Source organism: Anolis sagrei, chromosome 2, assembly GCF_037176765.1.
Source record: "Anolis sagrei isolate rAnoSag1 chromosome 2, rAnoSag1.mat, whole genome shotgun sequence".
NCBI classification, from domain to species: Eukaryota; Metazoa; Chordata; class Lepidosauria; order Squamata; family Dactyloidae; genus Anolis; species Anolis sagrei.
Window position 1 is genome coordinate 83,897,462 of NC_090022.1, and position 12,929 is coordinate 83,910,390.

The window sequence follows — 12,929 nt, forward strand, 5'->3', positions numbered from 1 at the left end:
AAGCACTGAGCTGCTGAACTTGTTGACAGAAAGGTCACAAGTTTGAATCCGGGAAGCGGCGTGAGCTCCCGCAGTCAGGCCCAGCTTCTGCCAACCCAGCAGTTCGAAAACATGCAAATGTGAGTACCTCCGTCGGGAAGGTAAAGGCGCTCCATGCAGTCATGCCAGCCACATGACCTTGGAGGTATCCACGGAAAATGCCCACTCTTCAGCTTAGAAATGGAGATGAGCACCAACCCCCAGAGTCAGACACCACTGAACTTAATGTCAGGGGAAAACCTTTACCTTTACCATATATACCTCCAAGAACCCAAGGTGGTGTGCATCCTCCTCTTCATTGTTTTATGTTCATGGTAAAGAGATTAAGCTATAATTGGCCTAGGAACATGAAGTGAGCCTTAGGGACATGGGTGAAGCTTGCTACACAAAGATGTAGTCTAACCCCACTATCTGTGATAATTGTATTTATAAGTTAGGCTTGGCACATTCATAAAGCATATCTTGATTACAGAACAAGAATTCTCAACATATACTGCAAATCATTCTTTTAAAGATCCCATTTGTAATAACGGTATCCTCTTTCTGGATTTTATACCTACTCTACAATGTCAACATGAGAGTAAGAAAGGTTTATTATTTATTTATTTATTTATTTATTAACTTTATTTGTACCCCGCTAGCATCTCCCGAAGGACTTGATGCAGCTTACAAAGGCCAAGGCCTCAATAAAACAACAATATAACAAATACATATAAACCATAAAACAAATCAAAACATGAAAGCAATAACAGTAAACAGTAAAAACAGTACACATAGCACAATAAAACTAAGGCCGGGCCAAGTGTTATGGGTACAGATTAAAAAGTGCTGAGTATGCCAAATGAGATATAAGGATGTTTGGGTAAGTGCAGTGTGCGGACAATCTTAAAATCTCTAATAAAGTGCTTCTGGGACGTGTTGCTGGAGTTTCCTATTCTGGAAAGGCACACTGGAATAGCCAGGTCTTCAAGCTCTTCCTAAAGACTGCCAATGTAGGGGCTTGTCTGATGTCCTTGGGAAGGGAGTTCCAGAGTCGGGGGGCTACCACAGAGAAGGCCCTGTCCCTCATCCCCACCAACCGCGCTTGCGATGCAGGTGAAATCATGAGCAGGGTCTCTCCGGATGAGCAAAGGGAGCATTTGGGTTCATAAACGGAGATGCGGTCACGCAGGTAGGCAGGTCCCAAACCATTAAGGTCTTTGTAGGTGAGCAACTGCACCTTGAATTGGGACCGGAAAATAAACGGCAGCCAATGGAGCTCCTTAAACAGGAGGGTTGACCTCTCTCTGTAAGGAGCACCAGTTAACATCCTGGCCGCTGCCCGTTGGACTAGCTGAAATTTCTGAGCCATTTTCAAGGCCAGCCCCATGTAGAGCGCATTACAGTAATCCAATCTAGAGGTAACCAAGGCATGGACCACCCCTGCCAGATCAGCCTTTACAAGGTACGGTCGCAGTTGGCGCACGAGTCTCAATTGTGCAAAAGCCCTCCCGGACACCGCCGACGCCTGAGCCTCAAGCGTAAGCGATGAATCCAAGAGGACTCCCAAACTGCGTACCTGTGACTTCAGGGGGAGTGTAACCCCATCCAGCACTGGTTGCCACCCTACACCCCAATCCGGTTTTCGATCGACCAGGAGGACCTCTGTCTTGTCAGGATTGATCTTCAGCTTGTTCCTCCTCCTCCAGACAGCCACAGCGGCCAAGCACTCGTCCAGCACTCGAGGGGCTTCCTTCAAGAAACATCTCCTTCTTGCTGTTATAGCTGGAGGAGAGTGAGGGATGAAACCCTTTATAGATCAAGACTGAAAAAGAGAACTACTACATGACATTTTTCTAGTAGTTTTTATATTTCTGTTTGTTTCTGATAAACTCAAGGGCCACTATATTATATTAATCCAATTCAATGTCTGTATTACAGCAGGGATCATGCACGAGCTACTAACCCTTTCTTGCATTGCATTGTACAAACTGATCCTCAAAAAGCAAATACAAACTGTCTGTCTGATTTCATTTTACAGGGCAAATGTGCTTGGATATCAAGTGAGATTCAAGGATTCATTGAATGATTTATCATTTACTCCAGGCATTGGGAATTGTTCAGCAGCTGTTCTCCAAAGACATGGTGAGCTGGTTGCAAGGTCATCGTATGGAATGGGTGTAGTCAACAGAATGCAAAAATGTTCCAAACTGTAGCAAGACCAGCATGTAAATTCCTACAGAGAGAGAGAGAGAGAAAAAAGAATCACTGAAGAAAGTGGTAACAAGGAAGTGATGTAAGATATTACATGACAAAAGCATGAAAAAAATGCTAAAGAAAGATGGGTCTTTGGAGAAACATGGCATTACTATTTTGTTCACTGAGGAACATGTTGAACATGAGCCAATGTGTGCATCATTTCTTCCCCAGGAAAACATGTCTGAAAAATTAGATAAAACAGTGAGGGCAAGAGTCAGACATGTAAGAAATCACTGTATTGGTGACTTAATGCATAAATCACACTCAAGGCTTCTTAAAGAACTCAAATGTGAATGTATTATTGTTCATAAGTATATATCACTAAAATTTGCATCTGTGCCTCAGGACTGAAGGAAGCTCACAAAACAAAACACAATTTTTAAGGGATTTAGGAGGTGCATTTGCAGGTTTTACTATGCCTAACATGGCTTCTATTTTGGATAAGCTGTTGGTAGACTTTATTAAAAGACAAATGTTATGGTGGAAAAATCACTTCTGCCATATCTTTAGTTTTGTGAACAAGCATGTATGCACATTTTGATCTGGAACACATTGTGTACTTGAACTCCCAGAAATTATTTAACAAAATCCTTCACCAAAGTCTCATGAATAACTTTAAAGGCCATGGAATAGGAAAATATTGCCTCCTATAAAATTCCCTTTTATGAATTCTGGTATTAAGAGGTTCTTGCAAAAGACAGAAATGACAGATGTATTTCTCCAAGCATCTGTATTTGTACCAGAGCTATCTAGGTTATTTCTGAATAACCTGGGGTGAGATATAAATAGTGAAATAGTCATGTTTCAGACTGTTAAAACCCCAAAGAGTTCAGAGAGGAGGCCTGAAAAAAATTCTTATATCTCAGTGAACAGAATGATGCAAATGAGGTTCAATGTTAGACATGTAATAAAGTACTAAACATTAGAAAGGTACATTTATGATGACAGGCTCTGAACTATCAGTAGCTAGTCATGTAAGAAATATTGTGTTCATGGTGGAGACGTCAATGAAATATTAATTCAAGTGTAGAGATGCAGAACAATAGATAGATAGATAGATAGATAGATATAAGCTACAGATTTATTAGGAAGAGTAATAATAAAACTGCATGCATATTGTCTATGTGTTTCTAAATAAATGAGTAGGCAGTCTAATTTCAATCTAACTTTGTGGACTTTGCTGTCTACCCATATGGCAGGCACATTCTGATACATCTGCAGTAAGCTCGTGGTTTTGAAAACTGCATGTAGAAAAATGTGTAATTTTCAAGAAAAAGGTGTACATTTTAAAATCTTGCAAAACATGCTGTAAACACACTTTATTGAATGAGTAGAGTACATTCAAGCAATCAGTAGAATCTTGAACATACACATCAATTTGCATACATTTTAAGGCAGGAAATAACATTGAAAAACAACACTAGAAACAGGCAGAGACCAAATGCAGAAGCAGGAAAAGGAAGATAGCTAGATATGGACTTTTTGGTTTTATACATCCCAGAGAGATGCAAAGGCGTTTTTCATATTGTATGAATTGTGCAGTTCTGGATGCCCATCTCAAAAAAGAGGCCATTTTGCTGGAAACGTACAGAAAGGTTCAAATTGAATGACCAGGGGGTTGAAACATCTGTCCTAGAAATGAGGGGCCAACATGCGTTTTGAGTGGGTTTTTTTTAAAGACCTTAAACTATATAATCTATAGTGTAATCCTAAACTTGCAGTATTGATAACTGGATAGTGTTAGAATGGCACATTAATGCCTCTTTGCCAGCCTGTACCAGTCAAGGACACAAGACTCTGCTACAACCCACATTCCCATTCTGGCTAAGCAGGCAGGAAACTACAACTTTATGATTGTGGGGGAGGAAGAAATAAAATCCTGAAATGCAGCCTTATTCTGCACATCAGAGTGAACAAGAACTGGATTTGGATCTTCAGGATAAAATTCCACTTTCCCAAGACAAATTTCATTCAAGCCTTTCAGGTATGTTGGGCCTTAGTGTAGCTGACACTTCCTCACCCATTGTATCAGTTAGTAGATGGGAAATGCCAACACATACATCCACCCACATCTTAGCAGAACTGTCTATTTAGCTTGTACTCTTACCACCATAACCTGGGAAGAATGACCCATTTCATCACATCCCACTGCTCCCATCATGTTTTTGCTGACCACCTTCAGATGTATAGCTTCCTTTCAAGGTATACAATATTGTGCTACAAGGAGAAAGAGTAATACCAGGTCATCCACTTATGTATGGCATGAACACATAGATTTCCTTCCTTCCTTCCTTCCTTCCTTCCTTCCTTCCTTCCTTCATCATGGCACTAGGATTCAAGGTAAATTCAATGGAACTAAAATTAGATGAACTAAGCAAATGTTACTAGGGAAGGACAAACTTGGCTTCTGCAAAGGAGCATCTGACATTTCCAGAAGCCATGCTGAAATCGATCAGTGGAAGAATAAGGAAGAACAAAAGAACATATTTCATTGCACAATTAGTTTGAAATCTACTGCAGAGGAAAGGCTGACAGCCAGCAGTTCAGATGGGGATTGTAAAAATTTATAGGGAATAGATCTACAAATGCCTATCAACCACAAGAGCCTAGTGGAACCTTAATGTTCTAATGTATCATGTTTTTGTATACCTTTGCTGTGGCCAAACACATTCTGTTTTAGAGAGCAATTGGATGGCTGCTGTAGAACACAGGGTAGTGGCCTGGAATGACTTCTGTCTAAGCCAGCATAATACATCTAATGAAGAAGTCTTAAGTAGATTGTATGGAGAATCCCTAACACTCATGCATGCTCTTTTTTTAAGTGTAATTTTTTCAATTAAAAATTCACTATACAGTACAGGTTAGCCACACATACAGTGTCTATGATGGATGGGGAACATATGGTGCTCAACATGTTGTCATACTACAACTCCCATTATCCCTCAAGACTGGCTGGGTAAAGCTGATAGGAATTGGAGTCCAAAAACATCCAGCAAGCTACATGTTCTCCATTCATAGTTTACAATAATAAAGCACTGATCAATTCCCATCATTCCCAAGTCACAAGGTTCAAAGGCAACCACTTGCCAATTTATCAGATGTTGGGATACAGAACTAAGGAACAATACAATTACAGAAAGTATGGATGATTGCAATGGAAATTATGTAAACCTGCAGAATCTGTATCACACTTTGAAACATTTATCCCTTCTCTAGATACTCCTATCAACCTCCCACTTTCACAATAAAACCTCCAAATCCCACCTTGGAGTTCACAAACGCTCACAATGAATGGAAATCATATTAGGGATTTGACTGATTTTGTGCAGAGGTGAAAGAATAGGTTTTTCTGTTGGAACTTACTGGCAGGCAAATATCATGGATCTGTAAAACACACACGGTGTGCTTGGTTTAATAGCATCCAGAAGGGGCCATGCATCTTCACGGCTGTACTACCCCATTCCCCCAATCGCCATAGGAAATAAAATCTCAGGCTTCAATAAATAAAAACACTGAGAGAGAGAAAAAGAAATTAAAAAAAACATATATACTAAAAACCATGCCGAGGGTGGAGGGAAATTTTTCAGGAGCAATTGGTTGGACACGTAGGAAGAGGGAAGAAAAATATATGCAGTTTCAGACCTCGTCTTCTTGTTTCGGCGCGAAATGATTGACAACTTGCAGATGCCAAGGAATTGGAACAAGGGGCGATGGTCACCCGTCCCCACATCCTTTGTCCTTGGAATTTTTTTATCCTTCTTGAAAAAGGAAGAATGAAAGAAAGGAAAGGAGGAAGGAAGAAAGGAACACACCTTCCAAAATGCTGCACTGAAATGGTTGATATCAAACCAAACATGCTGCAGCATGGCATTCAATCTGCAACCGACAGCCAGCGGCTGGCCAAGCGTGACGCCATGGCTCGTTTTTCACTCTGACACTACCGCAAGCTCCACCAGCCTTCTTGACTTGCAAGGTGATTGGAATATTGAATACAATGCTGCAGTGGAAAAGCCCGGTGCCTACTGTGACAACAACAGCCAACCCCCATACGCACTTTAAAAAAACTCAACCCATCCTTTCTATGCTTAAAAAAGGAGGGACACAGAAACGGGAGTTTGTTCTAAAGGGCTAAATGCCTTCAGAGAAGACCTTTATTGTTTCTCAGTTCTCTCAAATGCCATCCCATCACCCCTGCAACCTTTCTGGTATGTATGCTTTTGCTATGGAAATGTAACCTGGTCATATATTGTGTGCCTGCAACAATGGCCACTGCAGTCCACTTCCAAACGATTACAATGCAAATAAAGTTCCTGGAGAGAGCCATAACTTATCATTTGCCTTCATGCTACAACCCATCATTCACTCAAGAAGCTTCTGTGCCTTGAAAAATCAAATCCTCCAGTACAGAGAGGAACAATATATTGTTTTTTTCTCTGCATTGAGTTTGATGTTCCCCAACGGACCAGTGTGGAGGTGAAGTGAAAAATGGTATTTTGAAATATATTTGTCAAATATGCAGCAATCTTCAGCGGATGGGAAAATAAATCCATGCACTTGGCAATGGCTCATTAAAAATGACTATGGTAGAATCATAGAAAATGCCATTTGGTTAATAACCACTGATTATAGTGCAAGCACACACTATGCCTAGCAGAATGTCCGAATGCTTTTTGAGTGTACTGAAGAAGATTGTCCATGGTATAATAGCTTCCTTTCCTCACAACTGCATTATCAACATCTCTGAAAGTGAGGTTTCTAGCCTTGTTTCCCTCAATATTTTTTATCAACAGCAGTAGCATTGTTCTCTTCCATCTTCTAGACTAGATTTCATCCAGTACAAGGATCTGCATCCTTGCCTGCATTGTACCTGCAGTGAAGCAGTGAGTCATCAGAAGTACCTTCCAAACAACCAAAATTTATCCATCTGAAACTCAACAAGCAAAGCTATGATAGTGTACCTTATGCTTTCCAAACAACATCTCATAGAGGTAGTATGCTGAGATAAGGAAAATACAGTTGTCCCTCACTGTTCACAGGTTCTCCGATCATGGATTCCACTATCCATATCTTGAAAATATTCCCCTAAAATATTTCAAAAATATTTTAGGGGAATATTTTGTCATTTTATGTAAAGATCACCATTTTACTATGTCATTCTATATAATGGCACTTGAAACTCCACAGATCTGGGTATCCACAGGGGGTACTGAAACCAAACCCCAAAGGGCACAAAGGGTCCAGCAAATAACAACATTTTTCATCTTAATGGACAGAAATAGCATCCGTGAAAGATTTAAACCAATATGAAGATCACATTATGAAATTGTTTGATTTTTGTTGTTGTTGTGAGGTTAAAAAATCCTATAGGTCTTCTAGTTGTTCTGGGCCACTACACCCCACAATCCTTTGTCATTGGCTGTGATGGCTGCAGCTTACAGAAACTCAAAGCAAAACTGTACAACTCCTCCCTACCTATAAAAGTCTGATTGTCCCCATCTCTTTTACACTGTTTGAGGGCAGCCAAAACAATGCTGTTCTGCATGGCATTCAGAGTTTCAAGTGCTGTTTTACTGTTTCAAAACAGGATTTTAAAATTGTTTCTAGACTCCTATTAGGAGCTTTAAAAATGTTTTACTGTGTTGTTTTTTTTTTAAAAAAAGTTAATTGTGCTGTCTTTGATGGTTTTTATTGTTCATTGTCTCCAGAGCTCTTGTGAACTGGAAAGCGAGAAAAAAATACTTTGTATAGGCAAATACATAAATAAATAAAACCTTTATGTTTGATCTTCTTTCTCTCCCCTGTCCATTAGAAATACTTTAAAAAAGAACATGGCCTCCAGTTGAGTGCCCAAGTTTGTCCAGGCATTCAGCTTCCTGGTCTCTCATGTCTGTGAAGTATGGTTGCTACTTGTTCATTAAGGAACTGTATGTGCTGCTCACATACATAGACGTCTAAATTCAATTGCTAATCACAGCTATTTGAAAGATTTTCTGTTCCTGGTTTAAAGTATTATTTTCTGTTTAATTATGTGGTATTTACTTTTAGAGTAGTTGTTATATTACAGAAACATTGTTTTTGTGGCTGCCAGAAGCTATTTTGAATTGGTTGAGACTCAATGAGATATCCTTTGAAAAACTATAGCAAAATGTGCTGCAGGATGTCCAGCAAAAACAAAGGTTTTGCAGTTTGATAAATGTTTTCCATATTTTTATGATGGACCCAATTAGGAAATTACATTTATAACCCAGGAACAACTATTGTGTTACACAGTGTTATTGGAACACTGTAGCAGAGTACCTAAGAACATCCTCAAGTTTAAACTTAACTTAAAGGACAATAAGACAGATAAGCACAACTAATGATCAGAAGTAATTCTTAGAATGAAGGTCTTGCACTGGAAAGCATCATGATGGGCACTGGGTAGACATGCAGTGGCAGATGTTAATGGAGGTACCCAGGGCAGCAGGCAAATCTGCTGCCGCTAGTTAAATTCCAACAACAAATCACAGATCTGCTGAAATAAATATGGCTTTGTCCATAGATGCATATATGTATTTTTTTACTTTCAGTGACCTCATGCCCTCCATTCTCATGACTGAAGGGCTTTGGTGAAACATTCACCACAGATTGGATGTTAGTTGTCAGTGACCAAAGGTCAGCCCCATTCATCTTTCCCCATCATCCTACAATGGTACTTTTGGGTACCCTCTGTCAAAAAAAGATGGATAGAAGGAAGGAAGCAAGGAAGGAAGGCAGGCTTTTTTTTCTTCGAAATGATCCAAATGAAGAGAATGTAATGGAGATTTATCCAATAAAGTTTAAAGCTGACCCATGGAATAGAATTAAAATATTAATCTAAAGCAGTTGTATAGATTTAGCCCATCAAAGTTAAAACAGTCATCATCACCATCATATTTCTATTTCTTGCTTCCCTTTTTATGAATCTTTGAACTAGATTTGAAACAATTTTTCAACAATTCTTCATCCAACAAAAGCCAGCGTAAAGTAGACAAATGCTAGCTAGAAGTTTGGGGCATCCTTATTGTCAAAATTTGAATGGATATGCCATTGATCCTTTCATTCTGACACTATTTGCAGTAATGTTTCCTTCCTGGGTCAGAATCACATAACATTACATATCAAATAGGCAGCCCACTCAGCTTGCCTACCTGGAGAACTAATTGGCTCCTGGGTGTTAATTAAAAATTGCAAAGTGGATCCTAGATGCAGTACAAATAAACAGTGGGAATGCATCTTCCATATAAAGAGCTGAGAAAAGGACCACCTCACTGTTCTATTTAAAAATTTATTTCATGTATAAATAAGTAGAAGTGCTAAAATGAGGCAGACCAATTCCCCCAGCTATGCTCTGCTTGCCCAGCATGCTGTCTAGAGACTGAATTGTGCTGTGAACTCCTGGAGTGGCCGGTGCCATCCAAGCTGATCAACTTAGTCTGCTTGATTGCTGTGACATTGTTCAGCTGCTGTGGTCCCCCGGTATATTGTTTTATAGTGCACGGTTCACAGTGCCATGTAATATGAGGGATGCATGTGACATCTCTGCACATACATCATCAAACTTAACCTTGACCTTCAAAAGAAGGGGAGGCTGAGTGATGCTTTAGAAGGCAGCTAACTAAAAAGGCAGATGTAGAATATGCAAAAAAAAAAAAAAAAAAAAGGAGGAACGACGAAGACACATTAATGTAAGGCATTTCATTGGGTGGGATTTTTCTAAAACTAGATATGTTTCAGATTTCCACACAAACTGAAATGGCTGGGGTGGATTGCTCATTTTAAGTGTTGTTGGTTTTCTTTCTCTCACATAGATAGGAATGTTTCACTTCAAATCAGAATATGCTTATATAGATAGATGCATACAGTTTCGATTATGATAACAGCCATTGTGGTGCAATGGTTTGAGTATTAGACCAGAACTCTGGAATTTAGGGTTTGAATTCCCACTCAACCACGAAAACACATTGGATGACCTTGGGTCAGTCACACTCTAAGTCTCAGAGGAAAGCAAAGGCAACCCCCCTCTGAAAAAACCTTGCAAAGAAAACCCCACAACAGGGTCATATTAAGTTTGTAATAAGATGTAAACTACTTGAAGGCACACAACAGCAATAAATGGTGCTATCTGTTTTAATGATATACATATGCACATTGACAGGACAAGCCTAGTAAATTCTGTTGAGTTTACTTGCATTTTTCTAAATAAAGGAGACCTATAATCCCCACTGTGTTCATAAAATCATAGAGCTGAAAGAGACTACAGTCCAGTCCAATCCCCTGCCAAATGTTTAAAGGTTAAGTTAGGGTTAGACTTAACTGTAGTGCCTGTAGCGGGACTGCAATATCAGCTACAGATGTAAAGAAAAGGATATGACTGACTTAATGAAATAATCTCAATACTAGTTTCCTATTATTCTAAAATGAGATGCTAAACAGACACAGTTGCTACACTGACCACCTGGCAGCCAGATAGGGAACTGCCTCAGAGGCAGCAGAGAAACCTGGTCACTCCAAACATGCTTCAGTAGCACTGGGCAGCCAGTCTTGTCTCCCCTTACCCCATGCCGTGACATGCATCTACCTGATCTTGGTCAGCCAGAGCTCCCGAGAACAAGGCAGGTGGATGTCACAGATAGGGACAGTCATGACTGGGGGCAGGGAAGGGAGGGGGGATGATGGATGACAGTGGACTGCCATCTCATGACCTCAGGCCATGCTGGCCCAGGGTATGTAGAATGGCAGAGAAGATACTTGGGCCAGTTCCAGTTCACTCAGGGAAAGCCCAAATTCTGGGTCAGGATTTGGGCTTTCCCCCAAAGTTAGCTTAACCTGGGACAAGGCAGCCTTTCACCATGTTAAACCCTATCAGCCCATTGCATCATTTAGCTGCCACAGGGCTGATCCAATAACACACTGATCAAAGTCGTCAGTGAAAAACTGAAAGAGACATTTCCTTTAGAAAATGCCAATGTTGGGGCCAGCAACTCATTTTGGCTAACTGGATATTATTTTTACATGATATTGTAAATTACAATTCAGGGAATCACAGAATAATAGAGTTAGAAGGGAACACATGAGCCATCTAGTTCAACCCGCTGCCATGCAGGAAAAGCACAATCAAAGCACACCAACAATTTTGATTACTGTTGTGTTATTTAAACTGTTGTAAGCTGCTCTGAGTCCCCTTGGGGAGATGGGGTGGGGAATAAATAAAGTTATTGTTGTTGTTGTTAATTATTATTCTAGGGACAGGAGTAGCAGAGAGTTGCACATGTCCATGGAATTCCACTTCTCTATTTTTGCATGTTATCTTTCTTTCAGAGCTTATCTAACCAGTTCCTGATTTATTTGTTTATTTTTAAATCACTAGGCCCTCATGTTTTATATCCTATGTCATCTGTATAAATGCTTACGACTATTCTAGGCCTATTATCCATGTGGTTAATATGATCTTATATTCCAAACATTCAAGGGCAAACCTTTTAACTTACAATGATACTGCTGTACTGGATTGCCGTGGGGAAAAAATGTTTTGTCAGTAAAAAGCAGCTAGCTCAGAATTTAGTTCTGCCAAAAATGATATATGATGCATCCTGGATGTCCCCATACACTCTGTGAAATTTGGACAATATACTGAAACTTTCTGAACAGCTTGAAAACTATAGCTTCTCACCCCTCTTCTTACAGATGATAAATAGTCAGCTGTGAAGATAGCAAGAAATAAGTAGAAGACTGTTGTAAAGGAACGAAGGAAGTTTGGACCATCAGATTTCATTTCATCATTCCCAAACGAAATATTTTGAGGTTGTTTGGTAGATAAAAATACAACTGCTTAAGTAATAATATGGACATCTTCCAGTGTTGGATAAGGTTATAACTTTTTTTCACCCAGAAAAAAGCAAAATTCTGACATTTAGGTTTAAACACTGTGAAAAAAAAAAACAATTTTGTCTTAGTTCACCTGAGTTTCTGCCCCTGAAGGTTCACTTAGTGTCACATTCAACTGCACTGTGAAACTGTCAGGTTTCATTTGGCATGTAGACAGGAGACTGTGAGAAGGCAGGGATGTTATGCAGTTTCCATGTGAGACTGTAACAAGGGCCAGATTGCCTCAAAAGTGGGCCAGATTTACTTTAAGAATTACAGATTTTTTAAAAAGTGGAGTATGACTGAGCTTGGAATGAAACTTGACGTGTTTCACATAAATAGAGAGTGGCTTCTCTTGTGTCAACATTTTTTCAGTGCTTTTAGTGAGAGGATGCCTCTAGATGAAGAGGATATAAAAATACATATATTGCTCAGTTTTTACACTGAAGAGAAGAAAGTACTTGTTCCCTCAGGCAGCAGTTGGTGTACGCAGTTGGAAAACAGAAAGCCAGTGGAGAAGCAAGTAGGCACTGGTGGCAATTTTCTCCTGCTTGCAAACACTGATGTTTGCATCCTCACTTTTTCCTAGGAATAGTGCCATGTCCTTTTCTAGGTCAACCAGTGGTTACCAGTGACTTATCTGTGATGGGATACTGACGCCACTCCAGGTTTTAGTCTGAAACTGTTGAAATACATTCCCCCAAACAGGTTCAATCCCTTGGACAACTCCTTTGAGCCCTGAAACCTAGAACAGTGGTTCTCAACTT

General features: G+C 39.8%; 1 long non-coding RNA gene across 1 annotated transcript in view; it reads right to left on the reverse strand.

The window, feature by feature from the left end:
- Positions 1 to 659: 659 nt before the first annotated feature.
- LOC132768982 (uncharacterized) overlaps positions 660 to 12,929 on the reverse strand; it is a 190,553-nt gene continuing 178,283 nt past the window's right edge. The window contains exon 3 of the long non-coding RNA XR_009630773.2: positions 660 to 2,254. This is a non-coding gene — a long non-coding RNA (uncharacterized lncRNA). The remainder of the gene's footprint in view (positions 2,255 to 12,929) is intronic.